We start from the raw sequence: 6,573 nt of genomic DNA on the forward strand, positions 1-6,573 counted from the left end.
CTGTTCTTTTAAAGCAAAGTTTGGCATTACGTCAGTTGGTTTAAAGAAAACAAGAAAGAGAGAGAGAAAGAAGGAGAGAAAGTTTCCTGCTTGTATAAATTAAACCACCAGGGAAGGTGTCTAGCCACTTGTAAAGCATTTATTACAGGTTTTTAAAGGGCTAGTAACATTTTAAAAATTAAATATTTTTAAATAAATTTAAGAGAAAAAAAAAAAAAACCTCCTCCTGAGCCTGGAAAGAAAGCAGACTTATGAGAAATTAGACACGTGTGAACTGCACCTAAGAAAGTAAAAATTACTATTAGGACTAAACCTTGCAACTCAAACCAATTCTATTTTCAAAGCAGAAAAAATCCATTGTAGCTGCTGTACTCGCACACATCCCCTTCGCGCACGGAAAAATGCCACCAAAATTTACGGGATGGAACCAACTGGGTTTTTCTATGGGAGTGGCTCTCGTGGCAGCTAAGCAATTTAATGAATAACTTTTTCTCTATATCTTTTCCAAATTCACATACAGAGATCTGCAGCAGGAGTGCGATTCCTTAGTTAATACGGCAGGACTGTAATAAAAATCACTGATAGAAAGATTAGCAATTCTTATTAAATTTTAGATGTATTTTCCACTGGTGGCATTATTAATAAATTTTAAAGAACCACTTTAAAGGTACTAGAAAATAAGAAATCGATAGCACTGAACATGAATAAAACATAGATGGCTATTAAACAAAGTTTCTTACACACAGGTACGCCAGTTCACCTAAATCACTGTCTTCCAAACCCCGTGACGCCAAATCAGAGACTCCTCTGACTCCAGACAACACATCAAGTGGAATGGTGTCCAGTTGTGCAAGGCTTCTGGGGTGTGACAAAACGTCCACTGGGGACGGAAACCAAGACCACAGTGGTTATTCTCCTATTGCTCTGTGTTTCATTTTGAGCCTTGGTCTGCATGACAAGAAGTCAGAATAATATGCCACTGCTTCTCTCCCCGCTGTGCTCCTGTGCCCCAGCAGTGTTTCTTATGTTCTGGGCACATATACAACTGGCTAAGGGGATGTGTTCTGGAAGGCCCTGTATTGATTAGGTGCAAAACAAAATCACAAAGCAAATAATAAACATAATCTGAAAAATGCAGATGCATGTCTTGCCCTTGTAAACATTTACTATTTAATGGTGTAATTGCACTTTAATCCTTCACATCATCTGACATAATTCATTACGTGTTTTTCTTTTAATTAGCAAACACAGAATCCAAAAAAAGCAAAGCTCACAAAGTTTGTACGTACCATAAAAATTGAAGCAAAAATAATCTTAAAGTAATCAAGTATTCCGTCTCTGGATGCAGGCTTATCTTTTTAAAGTCAAGAGAGAACTTCATTGGCACAGGGTAGGAAAAAGAACTCCATAATTCATGACAGTACCAAGAAAAAAAGCTCTCTTTCTCCAGGAGGACTGGAAAGGGCACTTTTATTTATCTTCTGGACAGACAAAAATAGTAGAACCTAGGCCAGATATGCTGTAATTAATGTATCCAAAGGTCAACAGGCAATGGTATTTATACAATAGATGGGAGCAGACTATGCTGGCTATAGTATTAATCACCCGTATTTGAAAATAGCATTGTTTTCTTAGTAGGTAATAACTTCAGAAAGTTTCAGAAACAAAAAAGAAACTTTCTTCTTTTTTTCCCCCTCATACCTGCCTGCTATTCTTTTTAACCAATTGCTTTTTAATTCGTGAGGTGTAATATTTGGGACAAAAATGCCCGAGTTTACAGTCGCACACGACTGCCAAAACCAGACCCAGACTACCTCACTAGTTGTGCTGAGGAAACTAAATTAAGCAAGGGCAAACACCAACTGGAAAGCTGTCAGTTTACTGAATGAATGGCTTCATTTTACACACCAGTTAGAATATCTTAATCAGAATATATTTCTGTTCAAGGCCAATACTTTTACTACCAGGTGGCAGCTTGTTTTAACCGAAACTGTATTAAAAATGTAATTTATTTCCACTTTACTTTCACCTAACAAAAAGGGTTGTCAGATTCCAAGCCTGTCATGTTCAAAAATATTTAACCATAAACTTTCTCACAATGTTCTATTTGGTGTTACCCACAAACCTTTATTAAAGCGATACTGCCAGTGTGGCTGCAGTTAAGATCTGAGAATGTTTCTATTAAGATTATTATATTAAAATATTGTCAAGAGTTTGTAAGAAACATAAATATTCATACACATATGCCCCCCCTCACTTAGAAGGAAAGTTCCACATAAAAGAAAAATTTAAATACATACCCAATGTTGCCTGTTTGTAATTAAAATTTTGGGTTTTTCCTAAATGTCTTTGCTAATTTTTTAACTCTTTCACACTGTAATGTAAACTAGTTTTGTTTCAAACTAACTGCCTGATAAAGTGCTAAAAGAGGTAATTCAGCATGAACAGAAAGTAATTAGTCATTGTTTGCACAATGCTTTGAAAATGTAAAACCCTATGTATCAACTAACATTAAAATATAGTATGACTGAAATACAGAGACTTAACAAGCAACCATTTCATCTCCCAGACACTGGAGTCCACACACAGGAGTTACTACTACGCTGTTATTAATGCACAATCAGTGTATGTGAATACTAATGTTTTTCAGATGAAGACAGTACCATGTGATAATAATGCATAATACCATGTACCATGAAAGTTTACTATAAACAACAGGTAACACACGATAGAAAAATAATCCTACTAGGGGTTCGTAAAATACTGAATTTACTTGATCACAGATACAAACATAGGCAAGACTCAAAGATACCATATAAACGATGCTAAAAATGCATTAAAAATATAAGAGGATAATCTGGCTGCATCATAAGTGTTTGATGCCCAAAGAAGTCTCAGATCTCCTAAGTTGTCATTTACTTTTATTTTTTCCTGTATTAACACCATTATGAAATAAAGAAAAAAATAAAGTCATGCTCTCACAGGCAAAGATTGCCCAGTGTTGTTTAGAGTCTGTTTTAGAGGATCACAGGCAAAACATGTAAACTTAAAAGCTGATGCAACTTTTCCTTTTACTTACTTTGTTGTGACTTTGTACATGAAAAGTTTCAAACAGAGAAAAGTTATTATACCTAACAACAACAACAACAAAAAAGGCAATAATCAGAACAGACAGAACAGGGTGGATTATGAACTGACTACTCTTCTAACATCTAATCTCTCTTGGTTTTAAAAAGATGAAGTAGACTTCTATGGTCACAAACAGTCTGAGCATTAACTTGTATATAGGCACTGATGCACTACTGAACTCCAGTGTTACTGATTCTGCGTGGCAAACCTCTGTCAGGTATACATTTTTCAAGAGGAAAAAAGAAAAAAAAAAAAGACGACAACTCTTTTTTCCATCCCTCTTACAGAGAAAGGTTCCACTTGTTTAGTTTGACCACATTATTAACAAACTTTCATTCAGTGGTTAAAAAAAAGAAAAAGAAAAAAGTCTTTCAAAGTGTTGATATCATTTCCAGACAGTCTTGTCAGCATCACAATTTACAGGAAATAGTTGATGTTCTCAAACAAACCCTATATTTACTCATAGACCCAAAGTACTTTAAAAAAAAAATCCTCACTCTTTTGAAGGGCTTTTTTTAAATGTCACTCTTGTGGAATATTTGAGCGAGCTGTCTAACCCAATGCACATATTGTGAACATGAGGCAAACACAAACACAGCAGTTCAGAAGACTACTGTAACTTTTATTCTCATTTTGTCCACGTCAGGAACTGGCTCTTACCACTACTTTCCTTTGCTGCCCCTTGCATTTCTAACTCTGGCAGTCTTCTCTAAACGTTCAACTTTTCCTAAAACCAACAGGAAAGTAACATGATGCCACCAACATCCATAGGATTCAGTTGTGCAGCTGAACAGGACCGCGGGAATGGCAAAGAAGTTTGATGGTTCCTTGAGAGACTTAGTGAAACTCAATTAAATAAAACCTAAAGAGTAATAAACTATTGTTTATTTCAATCAACATTCAAAATGTGCTTCACGCTGTAAAAGTAGCATGGTCCACATAATAGCTTTCACTCTTTTTAGTAGAAAATCTTTTCCCCTGGGAGGGGATCTGTCTCCTTGGTTCCCCAAGTGTGCCGAGGTGCCCCTGACTCCAGCCCTGCCAGGGAAGGTACTCATTCTGGCTAAGGAAGCAGTGCTGGAGAGGAGACGTCTCTCCAACTCATCACTTGTGCCCACAGTTCAGTCAGTGCACTTGAGAAGTTTGCCATTTGCAGACAGAAAACACAGCCGTGTGTGGAAAAAAAGATAAAACATAAAGGAGGCTGGCGGGCCGCACTAGAAACCGCGTAGGAGTGCCGGGATGTCTGAGCGCCTTGATTTTCAGCAAGGAGGCAGATAAACAAAGACCCCGAAATGTCAAGTCCCCCATGGGGAGCCGCTGGCGTCCCAGGGCAGTGCAGCGGCGGCGAGCACCCCGGGCCCGGCCCCGACCCCGGCATCAGACACGGCCTCGGCCCCAGTGCCGCTCCTCACCCCCGGTCCAGGCCACCCCGACTGCGCTCATCGGCGCTCAGCCCTCTGCACAGCCCCTCCATCCCGCCCTCGCCTCCATTCATTCTTCCCGTCCGAAAAGCAAACAGGCGGGTAACTACGGCGGAGAGCAGTGCCCCGCCGGCAGCTCCGGAGGACGAGGAAGGGGCGGGGGGGGGGCGGGGGGGAGACGCTCCACAAAGTTGTGTCAGGCAGGGGAGCGCGGAGCGTGGGGACGCAGCGCTGAGAGCTGAGCTTCGCCTTTAAGGGGAAAAACTTTTACGTCCCTCTGCGCTATGGTTTAAAAAAAAAAAAAAACCCAAAAGAAAACAAAATAACAACAACAACAAAAAAAATCACCATCACCATGTCGCCTTTTCCCCTGGTGTGACCGAGAGGGACCCCCAGCCCCCCTCCCGGCGCAGCACAGATCCACACCCGGCTTTTCCCGGTGTGTCGCCGGGCAAGGAGGAGGAAAAGGATGATTTAAAAAAAAAAAAAAAAAAAAAAAAGGAAGAAAAGAAAAAAAAAGAAAAAAGTTTTTCCCAAACTTACTACTCTTCATGATGGTGTCTCTGTGCCCCGCTTGTCATGATCCCCATTAAAACTTCCAGCAGCGGCAGGAGCGGGAGGACTGTGCGACTGCAGCTCATCGGATGCAAACCCTCTTTGCTCGTCTTCTACTTCCACCCCCCGCGTCTCCCTTCCCCTCCCCCCGGAGCGCCCCGGTGCCGGGGAATCGGCGGCCGCGGAGATAAGGCGCGGAGAGGCGCGGAGGGGAGGGCAGAGCCGCACCAGCCCGCGGCCGCCGCCGCCGCTCCCCTCCCCGCCTCCGGGCCAGGGGGCTGCTCCCCCTGCCCGCAGCCGCCGCTGAACTTGACCCTCCCGACTCCAGCGGGGCTACCGCGGTTTTGAAGTCGCCAATTTCCAGCCATCACACATGGCTTTGACCCACCGGCGGGGGGAAAAGGGGGGCGCGTGGGGGGGGGGGATGCACCAAAAAAACCCCTGTGAAATCCGAGCAGCCCCCTGCTCCCTATGATTATGCCCACCCCCCCGCTTTTGTTGTTGCTTAGGGTTTTTTGGGGAGAGGGAGGTGTATTGGGGGGGGGCGCATCCGAGCTGCCCCCCCCCGGGCATACGCCGCGCCGCCGCGAGCGCCGCGCCCCCGCCCCACACGGCGCCCCCCCCGCGGCCGCCGCCGCGCCGCCCCCTCCCGGCCCGCCGGCCGTGGCGCCCTCCCCGCCGCCGGGCCGCCCCCGCCCGCGCCCCCCCGCGCCTTACCTGTTGATTAACCGTCAGCAACAACCCCGGCAGCCTGGAAGATGGTGGAGCCGCGGCGTGAGCCATGAACCGTCTCCTGCTGCCGGCGGAGTTGGCCGCGGATTATGTGGCGGTGGCCGAGGAGGCGGGGGGGGGGGGGGGGGGGCGGGGGGCCGCGGCGCCGCTGCCTCCCCCCTCAGCCCCGCTCGGCGAGGAGGGGGCGACGGGCCCGCCGGCGGGCGGTGCGGGGGCGGGGGCGGGGGCGCGGCGGGGCGGGGGGCGCGGGCCGGGGCACGGCGCGGCGGCCCCGCCGGCGGCGAGGCGGCGGCCTGGGAGCGCGGGGCGGCCGGCGCGTTATCAGGACTGTTATCGCTTGTCAGGACCTCCGTCTCCCCGCATTACGTCAGTTTCAAGACACCAACACTATTAATATCAAAGGAGCCTTCGCGGAGGAAAGCGCCACCCCAGACGGAGCGCCCTTAAAGAGACAGTGCAGGCGGCCCCGCCGCGCGGCCCGCGCCGCCCCCCGCCGCCCGCCTCCGCCCGCCGCCCGCCGCGACGCGACGAGGCCTCTGCCGCCGGGCCGCGGCCCGAGCCCAGCCTAACCCGCTCGAGCCCTCCCGAGTCCAGGCACGCGGAGGGGGTGCGTCGCCCCGCTGCCGCTGGCACTTGGGTGAAGTTAGTGGTGCAGGAATGGCCCGCAGGCCACGGCAGCGGCCCATGGGAGGCGGCTCTGTCTTCTGCTGTCATTTGGACCCACTGGTGTCCA

General features: G+C 47.3%; 1 protein-coding gene across 6 annotated transcripts in view; it reads right to left on the reverse strand.

Moving 5' to 3' along the window:
* TRPS1 (transcriptional repressor GATA binding 1) overlaps positions 1 to 5,928 on the reverse strand; it is a 213,230-nt gene extending 207,302 nt beyond the window's left edge. For 5 of the 6 annotated variants that reach the window (XM_061995561.1, XM_061995560.1, XM_061995563.1 and 2 more), the window contains exon 1: positions 5,826 to 5,928. The gene's annotated coding sequence lies outside the window, so the exon portion shown is untranslated. Of the gene's footprint in view, positions 1 to 5,096; positions 5,206 to 5,825 lie in introns of those variants that run through there. The other variant, XM_061995559.1, reaches the window with a different exon arrangement.
* Between the last annotated feature and the right edge of the window lie 645 nt (positions 5,929 to 6,573).

The sequence above is a fragment of the Colius striatus genome, chromosome 4 (genome assembly GCF_028858725.1).
Source record: "Colius striatus isolate bColStr4 chromosome 4, bColStr4.1.hap1, whole genome shotgun sequence".
Lineage (NCBI taxonomy): Eukaryota > Metazoa > Chordata > Aves > Coliiformes > Coliidae > Colius > Colius striatus.